The 15,923-nt window shown below is 37.7% G+C and overlaps 1 protein-coding gene across 2 annotated transcripts in view; it reads right to left on the bottom strand.

Annotated features, from left to right (window-relative positions):
- LOC106663185 overlaps positions 1–15,923 on the bottom strand; it is a 125,465-nt gene that overhangs the window by 81,019 nt on the left and 28,523 nt on the right. Inside the window, exon 1 of one of the 2 annotated variants that reach the window (XM_014387834.2) lies at positions 6,301–6,634. The exons of the other annotated variant lie outside the window; for it this stretch is intronic. The gene's annotated coding sequence lies outside the window, so the exon portion shown is untranslated. Of the gene's footprint in view, positions 1–6,300; positions 6,635–15,923 lie in introns of those variants that run through there. 2 annotated transcript variants of the gene reach the window in all.

The following is a 15,923-nucleotide window of genomic DNA, read 5'->3' as shown; positions in this document are numbered from 1 at the left end:
CTTACAGTACGAAACTATCCGATGAAGGGAGGCGGAAACGCATCAGACTTGAGTATTGACCCCACCAGCAAGGATAGGCGGACTAAAATTGATCGGAAGGGGCCCAATAGCAGGTCCATCAATCCGCAAGCCTCGGCGCAAAACGCCACAATGTAACAATATTGGCTCATTATGTACGTCCGAGATAATTGTTAACGATAACCGATCCTGCCAATCAATTTCTCGCTTCAATTGCCTAGATTGCTAAATTATTTATGACCAATAACTATCTCCTAATTATTTTAGCTAATTGGTTTTTCTCAAGATCGACAGTAACAATTAACAATACAGTTTAAATTTATTTATTCTAGTACATGATGACCCTCTAATCAGTACGGTCATAACACAATATTTAAATTGACTAATTTCGTGGTTGAATTTGAATTTTCCCTCCTTTTTGCCATTTTTCAAAAAGTGGGGTTGAGATGGGAAGTTAGTGTCCGCATGGATCGAAGTCACGATATCTCAAGTGGTAGAGCAGCGGCGTATCTAGCCGAAGGTCGTGGGTTCGAATACCGCTCGTGACACTGACTTTTTTATCTCAACTAATAACCTTAATTAATTGTATAATATTTAAAATTAAGAAAAACGTACAGTTTTCTGAGTGCCAAAACTAATACTAGTTATAATCATGAGTACAAGCATTTACGTATATATTTTTGCATTAAAAAAGGATCCAAATGGTGCACGTCAAAGATTTCATTAAAGGCCGTTTGAAAGTAAAGCCATTTTACAAAATTTCCTGTAATTAGTTCTATGAAACTGGGTGAAAAAACTATGCTGCTGACGACAACTGTGAATAGTGACATGGAGATTTATCCGACTGAGAAGTTCTGGACAGGAGTAATGGCCGTTTATCACTTTCTACAAGAAACACATCACCGTCAACAGAGAGCGATCCTGAAGGGAGAATATTTTGCACAGTTTCAACCATTAATTAATCAATTATATTCAACTATTAAACTCAGATTGAATGCCCCAAGGAAACCAAACCGAACTTTACTCAACTATGCTCTGAACCAATCCAAAATTTTAAACCCTCCTGCAGAAGCACGTTTATTTCCCTCAACATTACTGACAACGGTAACAAAATTTCTATATCATCTGTCAACAGATTCTGAATGTTTGGAACAGGAGGACACATCGTTAATGACCATTAAAAACAAGATTGGACCATTTTTAACAACAGAATTAGTCGATTTATAAAGAATATGTACGAAAAAATAGTCTTATAGACTATAGTCCAAATTAATATTAAGATGGGCTGGACCGGTTGGAAGTGGATAGAGACGGTTTGATGGTTAGAGATAGTTCGGGTGCAATTAGGGATGAGTACCAGTGATTAGATGTGGAAAAAGGTGGTCAGGAATGGTTAAGTATGGTACAGACCCAGCACTGTAGACGGCTAAACCGAAATACATCTGCCAGATCAAACCGCGAGAGTACAGCAAACAAAAATAATCTGAAACTACCAAACTCCAGAAAGTAGAATTTATATTGACTTTTATAGATTTCTTTTAACCTATGGTCATTCAGACATTATCGACCGACGCGTTTAAAAGTGTTTTCGCCCGTGCAGAAAGGTCATTTCAGGTCCACTAAACCGAACGGTAATAAATTTAAAAAACCTTTAGGGAAAAAGATTCGTACCAATTTAGAATCATATAATCTCATGAGAAGGGATGTTCGGAATTAGTTTTATACGCGTACTCGGTTTGACGTTTATTGGACCAGCGTCAATATCAGCCTGACCTGGTTGAGCGACTGTAACCGGCGATAAACAAAACCTAATACAAACCGTGCGAAATCTCGCGTATAAAATTTACACTCCTGTATAGCTAAAATGTATATTTGGACCGAGATTACAAAGGGGTCCTTGAAATTCCAGTGCGTCATTCGTCTCGACAGTTTTATATATGTACTGTACCAAAAAACCACAAATTAAAAAAAAATTATTTTCATAAATAGGCCCGAGGATAGGTCGTACTAGAAAACATCTTATGATTCAACGCTCGGACATTTTTCAAGCTTTTTTCTCATTGTTTGTTTGTAAACGGCCGAAAGTACAATTCCCTGAGAATTTATAATGTAAACCCCATATTTTTGAGAATTTCGTCCTACCTATTGATTATGCACTGATATGAAGGAAGTGATTAAGATGAAAGCCCTGTTTACTAACAAATCCTTTTTGATAAAACCTCCGAACGGAGACTGGTAGATAAAACGGTTTTTTTTCGTCTAGCAAATAATTAGCTTCCATTCGATGGAAAGGAGAGAGTTAAAAAGAAACGAAAAACCGTCGGAAAAAAGCGAAAGGTTTTCCCTGAGCCGGTACGTTGGTAAATTGTGACGAATCGGCTCTGCCTGGGGGGTCAGGGGCAGACTTTTTTTCAGTTTCTTCCTGGTGGGTTGATTGGAGTACAAATAAAATAGTTAAACTATCTCTGATGGAAAAAGAGAGAGAAAAAGAAAAAGTGCGAGAGAGAGAGATAGAAGAGAAAGAGAGAGAGAGAGAGAGAGAGAGAGAGAGAGAGAGAGAGAGAGAGAGAGAGAGAGAGACAGACAGACAGACAGACAGAAGAACAAACAAGTAGAGAAAAGAAAAAAGTGAAAAGAAGAGAAAATAAAAGTCAAACGCGTTTTATTAAGTTATTAGGGCAAAAAACATTTTTTCATGAACACGATTCTGGTTTGGGGCGTCCGGATGCCGGTCTCGTTTGTACATAGGCTTTATGCATCACCTTGTATAGAGTTACCACCAGCTAGGATATACGACCTGTTGCCCCCATAACGCTCCCAACTCGCTACAGACATGGCGCCCCCCCTCTCATCTTGCACAAAATGCCAAACTGCAAATTATAAGAAAAATAATTAATCATTATTCACCCTGGCTATGTGTATTATCTTTTTGGGAATTGGCCGAATAAATACAGGAAAAATTGTTTTCAGGTTTCAAACAGCCAGGTAAGAATATTTAACAAAGCTTATAGCGCACCAACTTTAGATCCAACACAGAAAAAATCGATTTTTAAACTGCGTTTAACGAATTTTGAACTCAGTAGAAACAATTCGATTATACAGTCAAACTGGACCAATATAGTTTTGAATGTAAATAAATAATCAACACATAAATTATGTTAAATTAAAAAAATATACATTGGAAATATTGGAAAAGTAATGCTATTTTAAACAATGAACACAGGCTAGAATGTTTAACTAACCTTATTGTGCACCACCTATATGTCAAATAAAGTGTATTCAACCGATATTTAATGGCGTATATGAAAATACAGAATCGATATACACATTAAGATATATCAACGATTCTATAAGGAAACAAATATAGACATACAATTTCTGCTGGAAAAACGATGTTTTTAAATAAATCGAAAGTCGGAAGGAATAGTTGTAGGTTTTAAATGGCCAGGTTATAATTTAACCACGTTTGATGGTAGGCACACAACCTTTGTTACCAGAAAAGGCAAATTGATTTCGACAAAAACTTTGAATTGATGTGATAATAAAAGAAGAAAGAAAATAAAGATTTTTCTCTCTTCTCTTTGTTATCTGATAACGAATCCGCGATGTAAATCGATTTTTAAAACAGTTCGCCTAACTGGAAATATATCGCAAAAGGAATGCTACTAATTTAAATCATGGGAGATATGGATTTTAGATTTATGGATTTAAAAAAAGTAAAGAACAAGGTCCTGCGATTCTATCCACCCAGGTTATAATTTACCCAAAACATCCTACTTTAAGACCTAGCTAAATAAAGAGGAATAACACCAATTTAAAATAAAATCAGCTATTTGTGGTACACAAGACGATTAGACTTTAAAAATGAGAAAAACATGTGCCTTGAGGTTTTATCGGGCAGGTTATAACTTAAGTAAGCTTATCTTTACTAAATTGTATAATATACTTGAAATCTTTTATCTAAACTTGTTAATAACAGTTTTGGTCGATTGAAGAAAAATAATAAATTTGATGTTAGATTTTAATATACAGGGTGAATTGCTACTCGTGCTACAAACTTCTCCAGTAGATTCTTCACCCTAAAATGAACAAAAAAGTTCATATTGTCCATGGTCNCGGACCATGGACAATATGAACTTTTTTGTTCATTTTAGGGTGAAGAATCTACTGGAGAAGTTTGTAGCACGAGTAGCAATTCACCCTGTATATTTATATTCTAACTACGATTTTTGCAGTGAAGTTTTCTTCTGCCAGGTTAAAACTTCAGATTACAAGTTCACTATTGAAGTAAAATCGATTTTTACTCAGTTCCTAAGGCATTTTTGTTATATTTATATATTTATATTATTTATATTTACTGGAATGACACTGATGATACTGGAATCAAAAATAAAAATTATAGTTAATAATCGCGTTAATGTTCTATCCGACCAGGTTATAATTTACACAAAACATCATACATTAAGACCTAGGTAAATAAAGAGGAATCATACCAATTTTATTGTTACATTTTAAATAAATTCAGCTATTTAAGGGATAAAACATGGGTTGACTTTAAAAACTGGGAAAAACAGTGTTTTGAGGTTTCATTTGGGCAAGGTCCTAATTTAAACAAACTTATCCGACGCCAAAGTTTATAAAACATTCAAAAAGTTTTACTTAAACCTGTTCACAACAGTTTTTATAGAATGTAGAATATAAAAAACTAATGCAAATTTGATGTTAGTTATTTGGGTAAAATTTAATATTCTAAAGACTGTTTTCCGAACAATTCATCAAAAACAGTGCAGTGAAATTTTCTTCGGTCAGGTTATAAATTCAGCCAAGTCTTCACTACAGGTAAAAATCTATTTTCAAAATTGTTTGTCAGCCAATTTTGGCCTAAATTGAAATAAATCGCTAGATGAATGCCACTAAATCAAATCATTAAACATATGGATTTTTTTAAATCAAAATTATGGTTAGCAAACACGTTGAGGTTCCAACCAGCCAGGTTATAAATTATGCAAAACATCCTACTTTAAGACTTAGTTAAATGAAGAGGAAAAATAACAATTATACCGTTAGATTTCGTTTAAAATTTGCTGTTCCTAGAATAAAAAACGATTTTACATTTAAAAATGACAAAAACTTTACTTTGAGGTTTCATTGGACAAGGTTATAATTTAAACAAACTTATCCTACATCAAATTTTATAATATATTCGAAATTTTTTATTTAAACCTGTTCACGACAGTTTTTGTAGGAAAAAACAAACAAATTTGATGTTAGTTTTAAATCAAATTTGATATTCTAATAACGATTTTACCAAGGGTTAAAAAAAACTGACGTGAGGTTATCTTCGGCCAGGTTATAAATTAGCCAAGCTTATCAATTATAATACCAATTTGTCGTTTTAACAAAGAAAATCCAAGTTTTATAAACTGTTTAAAAACAACGTAAATTATTTACATGTTTAAAATTAAATATGGACAAGTTGGATATTTTGTTTTTAGGCATTTTTTCTTTTGTTAAATTGGAATTGAGCAGTTTTGCCCAAGCCTGTGAAAAACAATCCGATCCTCTGTAACCATTATAGGAATCGCTCTGGCAGAAATTGGACAAGGGTCTATAATAGTAACAATTTTATTTTTTTGCCTCACCGATTGTTATTTATGTTGTTACTTCGTTGTTATAGCCTTGCTATAGAGGCGAGGGGAAGAGGAATGAGAGAGCTTATTATTTTCCAATTCAGAGCATGAGATTAGCGGAGGCCGAGGTTCGACGGACGAGAATTACACATTACAATTTTGTTTTTCAACCGGGTGGAAAAATTGTCACGAGTTTCATGTTTTTTATTGGAATTTTTGTATCTTTTTTTTTGCAAGTTTTTAAAGATAATTTTTGTTCTTTTTTTTTGTTGTTGATAGGTTTAGGTCGGTAGCTCGAAAGCAAAGCTCTGTTTATCTTTGACAGCGTAAGGTTACTCGAAAGGGAGGTTCCTCTCGGTCAATGCGTACCACCCAAACAACGCGAATATTTTGATGGTGAATCGCCTACCCCCAAAAATTGTACATTATTTAGAAATTTCTGCGGTTTTTTTTTAAATTGTGTTTATAGTTAGTAAGAGAAATAATTGTTTTTATGTGTCGTCCGAGCGCGTGGTGAATTGGAATAGTGGGTATAAAAAAGTTATATCTAAGTGTGTCGCTAAGACTAAAATACACACATTCGGGAGCGTCAGGCCGATGGCTTTTTTTAAACCCGACGTTTTTTCGCGGGCCGGGGCTGCCGCTTGCTTACCTTCAGTCACTTCTTGTAGCCGCGCGTCCGTCTCGAAAAAAAGGCGGCCGGGTAGACTTAAAGGCGAAAGAAGAAAAAAAAGCTCTCTTATCAGGAAAAAAAGGCACAATATCACAGTCGGCACTCTCGATAAGGGGGGAAGAAAATCGAGGAAGAGCGGTAAGGAGTGAAAAAAAAAATCGGGTAATCACTTAAAAAAAACGCTCCCTCGGGTTGCCGGCACCCGCGCGAAAGACGGTGACTCCTGCCTGCCAATATTCTTCTTATTCCACGGTTCGAACTTCACGGAACCAGACGGACCACTGAAGACCGCTCGTTTGTTACTGAACTCCCCTTACGGCTAGGGTGCCCCCACCACGTCCCGAGCCAGCGAGAGGGGAAGTGGCTGGCCGTGGGTGGGGGGTAAAGACGGTAGGGGAAGAATGGCATGGTGGGGGAAGAAGGCTACCAACATAACAACACGTGCCTCCGTGAGGGTTGGTTCAATAAACCTCGAACCTCGGAAGGGCACACACGCCCTCCGCTATTTACAACACCAATAAACATCATATTCAATTTAAGCACCAAATCGAATTAAGTTACAAAAAAAATCAAAACTAAAATATAACATTTTTTCAAAACCTAACCTACAAAAATCAACATTACACAAACAAAACTCGCACATTATTACTCAAAAAACAAACATGCAATCGAAATTTCCAAAACTTAATATCAAAAATGGAAAATAAATATTGGCAAAAGTTTATAAAGCTCGATTGGGTTCGTGGGTTTTCCGAGAGATCGAAGCACGCGTCGAGAAAAACCCGATCCGGCTTGGTTGGAACAAAGCACCTCCATATAGTAAAGTGCAAATAAATTAAGTAATTCTTGTCATAAAGGATGTTCAACGGCCATTGCCTAATTAGATATTTTTTAATTAAAAAAATATTTTCAATTGGAACTACATGGTTTATTACCGAAAACCAAAAACCCCAAGCATATGAGATAGTCCTTATGACTCGGCAACCGTAGCAATATAAGCTTTGTCGTTACCGATCGTTTCGGTCGGCCTATCCTCGCTGATACGTTCTTTCTTCCTTAAGAATTCTTGGGGCGGTCTGGTAATGTTAAAGATGGTCATGAATGTTGATAAGTGATTAGGAATTGCTAGAGATAGTTTAGAAATGGTCAGATGTTGTCAGGAATAGTTAAAGGCGGACAGAGATGGTCAGGGATGATAAGGAAAAGTCGGCTAACGTAAAGTCACTAGACTTTCCTACCAACTATAACCATTTCTTAATTACTCAGAAATCGTGAGATGCGGTCTGGTGTGATGTAGGTTTCAGAAAAACATTTTCTTTATCGTGCCAACGTTTCGATCTTTATTGAGATCATCNACGTTGGCACGATAAAGAAAATGTTTTTCTGAAACCTACATCACACCAGACCGCATCTCACGATTTCTGAGTAATTATCGATTAACGGTCACTAATCACCACATACAACCATTTCTATTGTGCATCTTCACTATTTTTAATCGGCTGTTTCTAGGGCAGGCCGTCTCATACTGTCGGGTCGGAGAGGTTTCTATAATAAATATTCCTAACCTTTCGTAAACATCTCTAACGGTATCAAACCATTCTCAACTATCACTAATCGTTGTTAACCATCCACAACCATCTTTAACAAGTCCTGGAGATTTCTAAGAGTTCCAAATCATTCCTGGCCATCTCTGATTATCGCTAATATTCGTGGCTATCTCTAACAATATTAAACTATGAATGGCCATCTCTGACCACCTCTCAGCATTCCTGACAAACTCTAATAGTACTAATTCACTAACCATTCCTGACTATCTCTCACATTATTAAACCTTTTCTGCTGATCTCTAACAAAACCAATCCATTCCTTGCCATCACTAACAATCCCACGTGAATTCTTGATTATCTAACAAAACCAAATCATTCCTGACCTTCTCTAATAATTCTTAACCATTCCATATCATCTCTAACATTTCCTAACAACCAGACTTGAGTACTGTCCAAAACCAGCAAGAATAGGCGGACCAAAATTGATCGGGAGCGGCCATTGACTATCGCCTAATAATTTGATTGATTTTTTTTTCTCAAGAAACGTACAATCGACAGTAACAATTAACACTGAATTCACAGTTAATTAAAACCAGTTTTGTTAATACTATATTTTAAAATTTCTAAATGACTATTTTGAACGTTTTAATTGTAATATATAAAATCTCATTTATTACATTCAGTAACCATCCCTAGCCATCTCTAATCATTCCGGACCTTCACTAACAGTACCAAATCGTTCCAAACCATCTCTAATCATTCTTAACCACTCCTGACTATTTTGAACAATCTGTCACCGCCTCTAATCTTTCCCAAGCACATCTAATCGTTTCTGACCATCTTTAACTATACCAAACCATTTACCAACAACTTCCCATTTCTAACAGTACTTAACTATCCCTCACCAATTCTAACCGTTCCTGTGATTCTCTTGTTTGCCCAAACCACAATTAACCACTCCTGACCAAATCTAAACTTTCCTGATCATCTATCACAGTGCAAACCATTCCTGACAATCTTTTATCAATCCTAACCACCCATATCCATTACGACCATCTTAAACAGTACTAAACCACCCCTAATCATCTATAAACGTCTCTAACCGTTTTTGCCCTTGGTTAACGAAAACAACCAGCGAATATGGCAAGAAGCCGAAGGGCATCGAGACAAGGCAAAACTGTGGGGATAGGCGGACCGAAGAGACCATCACTAGTCTAATCATTTTTGATTATCTCTGTAATGGCCATTTGTAGTTTCCACGCTACCGCTAGATGCTACTACCACTTACGGAATGTTCTCGCCCTCCACTCTGCAGCCAATCAGAGTATAGCCCTTCCAAATATAAGCAGGCGCACTGCCCCACTGAAACCAGACTTGTCAGCTCGATGAGGTCTCACCCATCGCTAATGGTCAACGACAGCAAACTCGTCAACCCGACGAGCTCTTACAAATCACTAATGGAACACCGTCGACGACAGCAAGGGTACACGCAGCATTAGCCTGATTCTCGCCTTTTAAACACAGTCAACTACTGCTCTCGTTGATTGCTGCACTCCAGTACCTTCGGCCTCTGTGGAGTCAACCGACTCACCGCCCCGGACCACTCACACGGTCTCGGCCTAGAACCATCGTCTCGACGCTACGAAACAACACCGGCCCCTTTTCAGAGCCACAAAACTCCCAATCATTAAAATCTCTAACGGAGCCACATCATTCCTGATCTTCTCTACTAATTCCCAACCATCCCTAATCACCTCTAAACGTCCCTAGCTACCAGACTTGAGTACTTGTCCAAACCAGCAAGTACCTGCCTAACCAAATCATCCAGCGAATATGGCGAAAAGCCGAAGTGCCTCGAGACAGGGCAAAACAGCGGGAATAGGCGGACCGAAGAAACCACTCCTTGCCATCACTAACCATCCCATGTCTTATCATTCTTGATTATCTCTAACAGAACCAAATCATTCCTGACCTTTAATAATTCCTCACTATCCCTAATCACTTTTAACTTTTCCAAACTACCAAACATGAGTGCTCGTCCAACCGAGCACGCATTGGCGACCAAAATCGAAAAATAAAAATAAAGCAAAATGAGCCTATTTAATGTTTGCCAGACGCTCAATTTGCCTAATTTAGATAGGAAACTGGCCTGAGCGTGTCTAGCCAATTTCTGTGAGAATTCAGTCAGTTCTACCTGTTTTTAAGCAACCTTTCCTTGGTGGTATGGTCGGTAGATAGTGCCCTGCTAGTATGCATGTGAAATACTCTCGCCTCTGCTGTGGAATGTGGTAGTGGACGACCTCATATGCGAACTAAATGAAAGTGAAATTTACAACCAAGGCTATGCAGATGACATTGTCATACTAGTCAGGGGAAAATTCGACTCAACATTAAAAGAGCTCACCCAACGAGCACTAAACCTGGTGGAACAATGGTGTTTAAAACGGGGACTTAAAGTAAACCCCTCAAAAACCACCTTAATTGCTTTCACCAAAAAAAGAAATATAGACATACAAGGATTACGCTTCTATAACGAAATGCTGCTTTTAAAAAATGAGGTCAAATATCTAGGAATAATCTTTGACAAGAAAATAACCTGGAATCCTCACCTGCAACATACAGTAGCAAAAAGTAAAATATCGCTAATGACCACAAGAAGGACCTTAGGCAAATCCTGGGGAACCGAAAATGGCCTATTGGCTATACACGGCAGTAATAAGACCCAGAATGACCTACGGATCACTAATCTGGTGGAACAATGCTCAACAAAAAGTAGCTACCCAAACATTAGGCAGCTTACAAAGACTAGCAAACCTATGTATCACAGGGGCGATGAGAACAACCCCTACAAACGCATTAGAAACCTTGCTAAACCTACCTCCACTAGAAATATTCACACAAGGAGAGGCTAGGAAAAGCTCATTTAGGCTCCAAAAACAATTAAATTGGAAAGGAACCAAACAATTCAGGCACACAACCATAATCAATAAAATCAGACACCCATTATTAGAAATGGGGACTGCCTACATGATCCCGGAAACAATCTTCACAACTTCCTATAAAGTCTCAACAGACTATAAAGGAGAGGAAGAACACAGGGGAGCATCAGATACAATGATATGGTATACGAATGGCTCCAAAACAAACGAAGGAACCGGATCAGGCGTTTTCTGTACAAGCCCAAAACATGAGCAATCAAACTCATTAGGGAAGTACACTTCGGTCTTTCAAGCAGAAATACATGCCATCAACGCTTGTTCTGTGGAAAATCTTAAAAGAGGTTACACTGACAAAAAAATCCTCATAAGATCAGACAGCCAAGCAGCTATTAAAGCATTGGCATGTAAAAGAATTACATCAAAACTAGTCAGTGAATGTATCCAAAATCTCCAAAACCTGGGAAAACACAACAACCCGATGATATCTTGCGTGCCAGAGCACAGGGGAATTCTGGGTAACGAAGAAGCAGACAAACTGGCCAGATGAGGATCTGCAAGACCATACATGGCCCCGAACCTATCCTTGGGATAACAAAAATCCTCCATCGCAGAATGGATCCAAACAAAACAAAGAGAGAAGTGGATAAATTCTAGCAGTGCTAGACACAGTAAACTTATGATGAAACAACCCTCACCAAGATTGGCAAAAACACTGCTGCAATTGGAGAGGGCAAAACTCATAGGAGTGGACTAACCGGTCACTGGTATCTGAGAAAACATCTATATAATATGGGTACATACAGCGATGATCCCATCTGCAGATTATGTAATGAGGAGGAGAAAACAGCCACTCATATCATCTTCGAATGCGAAGCAACAGCTCAATGGATGTTTAACCTAACGTATTAAAAAGACGCAGGGAACCAAATTGCAGTAATAACAGTCAATGACCTGATACTTCAAAGAAGAAGGATTGAGTCTCTGAACTAAGGAACTAGGAAGGTACAATAAGCCAGAAGGCTGCAGTGCCTGGGGAATACAAACCCCGCTTCCCAGTATCCTTTCCACCATACCATACCATACCATGCATGTGAGATCGGTAAATCCTTTTTATTGAAGGTTTGTTTTGGTTTTGGGAACTTGTTTCATCCAATGGATGTTCTTTTCGGAGCTACGTTACCCAATAGATTTTTTATTTTTTGAAAACCGCTATAGGATAGAAGAGATTTTTTTATTTTTGAGACTGATATTAACTTTGGTCACTGGTGGACGTGGGGCGTTTTCCATTTCACGGAAGTTGAAAATATGTTTGGGTCGTTGGAGTTCAAGTGCAACGTCCCTAATCAGGGCGGGGATCAACGCCGTCTGCTCGCTCGTACATGGTTCAAGAGGCCTTTAAAGAGTTCTTTGACCCCCGCACGTATTTCTCAGGCAATCCTCCCGTAACGCTCCGGGTGTCTGGGACCTTCCGAAATAATAGCCCGGAACGGCGGCGAGCCGGAGAAAGTGGAAGAAACGTGGCCGGGGGGAAAAAAATGGAGGCATTTTTCACGAGGATGACTAATAGACGATGTACGACTAATTTTAGTCTCATTTCGGAGAATGCCGTTTAATACGGATTTTTCTACCACCGCCACCAACCCCCTCGCCAGTCCCACCGTCCAAACGTCGAGGGGGTTGTATAAATAGGGATTTTCGGTTTTAAAATACCTAAAATGAAAGAACGGGCATAATTGTAGTTATATTTCTAAGCTCTAGATTTAGTCCGAGATAACGGTGCGTATGACATTTCAAGAAAACCATCTCCACTGTAATTTGTCCCTGCCGTTGCACCGTTACGTCCCAAAAAAATCGGGTCGTAGATATTAACGAATCCAGTAACTTGGTGTTTCTTAAAATATATCTGTCCGGAAGACACATTTAACATTCTATTATAATTAAAGTACAGGGTGCATCAACTTCTATAGTTCACTGATTTAATTCGAAAACGTTTAGCCTCAGCAAAAATTGTCTTATCCAAACCCCATATTAATTTTGGTTAGGCGTGGTGCTAACAGATTTAACCTAACTTTCTGATGTAGATGGGGAACTAACTTGGTTATTTTAAATGAGAATCCCTTATTTTTATTGTACAGTTCAATTCTAGAGGTTATTTCATGCTGCTTTTACTAAAAGGAAAATGTTGACAGGATCGACCATTTCTGAGTTATGCCCGATGGAAGACGCGTGATGGGGTGTTGTGACCATTTATGATTTATGCCGTCTTCTGTCGGGCATAAACTCAGAAATCGTCGGTCCCATCAAAATTTCTCATTTAGTAAAAGAGGCATAAAACAAGCTCTAGAATCGAATTCTGCAATGAAAATATGGGATTCTTTTTTAAAATAACAACGTTAGTTCTCATCCCAGTTAGATGAGAAAGATATCTTAAATCTGTTACCACCACGCGGTTCCTAGACAAAATTAACTCGGCGTAGTATGAGACCTTTTTTTTGCTAAAGTTGATCGTTTTCGAATTAAATGGGCGGAATATTGATGTTGATACACCCTGTATAAGTTTTCTGTATGTCGAGTAAGCCCCGAAAACTTCGTTAAATCAAGCAATGAGTAAAGAGAAAGAAAGAAATGTGGAGAGAGAAAGGAACAGGAAGGAAAGATTAATGGATATTGAGAAAAAGGGAAAAATATAGTTACGAAGAAACTGAAAAGAGAAAAAATAAAATTCGTGAGCAATTAGAAATTTAGAAGAAAAAAAGGAACAAAATTAAAGATGTGCATAGATATTCAGAAAGGGAACAGAAAGTATAAATAAAAAGAGTGAAATTCTGTTTCATAGAAAAAAGAAAATATAAAAAAAATGAACGAGAGAAATAGAAAACAAGAAAGCATAAGAATATGACTTAGAAAAAAAACAGAGGATAGCATTCTAAACCAGAATCACGGAATCAGTGTTGCTTCCAGTCTTACCCAAGCATGGGACGGAGAAAAAAGCAATATTAGTTAGCCCCCCTCCTGTATTTAAACCTGATAGGCGAAAATATGTGAAGTAATAGGTAAAAAATGTCATAGAGGAAAAAAAGAAAATATAGAAAGAAAGAACGAAATACATAAATAAAAAGGGTTTGAGAAAGACAGAGATAAATAAATGAGACAAAAAGAAAAAGTTTCCCTTTCCAAAATTTACCCAATAGAGGAGGTTTTTTAAAAAATTTTATTATAAAATTATACATTCCATATTTATTTTTACCGTTTTTCTTTTTAAAACTGAAATTACTGAATCTAGGGTTTTTTAAATAATAAATACATAAGGCAGATAGTTGAAAAGTTATTCAGAATTGGGGCGGGGGCGTCTGCGACCCAGACTTGACCCTAGGCCTCGGTTAGGCTCGGCTTGACTGATTCCAACCCCCTTTGCCTACCCCCTTCACTATTAGCCCTCCGGCAGAGTAAACAAATGCAATAATCCACCGGCGAGACAGTTCTACGGTTTTCCTTTTCTACGTGGTTCTCCGTTGGGTACAGGGATCGGGGTAAAGATTTTTAACGAAAAGTTTACTTTTTCTCTGTATGGTTGGATGGGTGGCCTACTAAATTTAAAATCGTTAATTCACTACTTTCGTGGTCCGCTTGACCAATTAATACATGACAATTTTTCATCTCAACTAAAAACCTAAATTAATTGTCCTAAATTTAAAAGTTTACTCAACATGGATGTTAAACGGCCATCATTTAAGGAGGAAAAAAGCAACGCAATAACTTGACTTCTCTTGTTCGCTATTTTTCTCGATGATAATTTCACTTTTTTAACAATAATTTCTTCTTTTCATCCATTAGTTTACGCGTTCGTGAATCAGTACGAAATACTTGAGAGGGGAGAATAGCCAACACTGTTTTTCCCTCCGTCGCATGTTTGGGTAACACTGGGAGAAATACTGATTCCAGGACACTAGTTTAGAGTGTGCTCCTTTTCTTCTAAGTCATTCTACCACATTTTTTGTTTTATCTCTCTGTAGATGTCTTTCTCTTTATTTCTCTCATTCTTTTTTCGACCTTTTCTTTTTGTATTAGACACAATTTCCTTCTATTTATTAACTTTTTCTCTCTCTTTGTACGTAATCATCTCTATCTTTCCTTCTGTCCTTCTTTTTCTTTTAAGTCACTTGTTTACTCTTTTTTTCCCTCGGGCTCGTGAGTTTACATGATTCTCTCTCCCTCCCTCTCCCTCTCTCTCTCTCTCTCTCTCTCTCTCTCTCTCTCTCTCTCTCTCTCTCTCTCTTTATGTATAATTATTACCATTTGTCCATCTTTATTATATTTTCTTCTAACTGACTTCCTCACTCTTTTTTGTTTTTCACTCTGTCAGAGTGTCTTCATAACTACATTTCTTTCTATTAGTTTTTCCTACATTTTCTTTATTTGTCTCATTTGTTTGCTCTCAATATTTTTTTCTTATTTGACCTTTTTTATCATTACTTTACCCGTTCGCCTATGATAATAAAATACTGGAAAGGGGAAATGTAAAATAATTTTTCCCTCCGCCCCATGTTTCGGTAACACTGGGGGTAACACTGTTTCTGGGATTCTGGTTTAGATAGCGCACCGCTGTTGGATTCCTTTCGCATGTCTTTGTTACAATACACGCATATTAGTGTTGTTTGGCTTTACAAAAAATTCTATCCTCTTGGCTCAGGGGATGGTTTCCAATTTCTTGCGGAGTGCAAGACTCTGTCAAGAAGTCTGCGAAGAGCAAGTTACAGTGTGCAAATCCGCTATTCGGTTTTAGTTATTTTTTCATTCCTCGCGTATGAAGTTATGTAAAATGGTCAACACGAGTCGTCGAACGAATGAAAAATACAGTGACCCATTGTTAAATCCCCTCCACAAATGTCCTTTAACATAAAAACAACAATTCAAACAGAAACCAGGTTCTAGGAAACATCCCCCTGGTAAATTATCCACCGACGGGGAATGTTTGTCGGCCCCGGGGTCAATCCATCACGGGCCGCTGATCCGTTTAAAGCTCCGGCTTGGCCGCTCTTAGGGTTTAAAATCGTGATTTGTCACCCTGTCTACCCTTCATAGGGGATGATTATTTGATAATAGCAATTACGAGTTT

This window comes from Cimex lectularius, unplaced genomic scaffold, assembly GCF_000648675.2.
Source record: "Cimex lectularius strain Harlan isolate CLEC.00 unplaced genomic scaffold, Clec_2.1 scaffold14, whole genome shotgun sequence".
In the NCBI taxonomy this organism is placed as follows: Eukaryota; Metazoa; Arthropoda; class Insecta; order Hemiptera; family Cimicidae; genus Cimex; species Cimex lectularius.
This window is presented reverse-complemented; position numbering and strand designations above follow the sequence as displayed.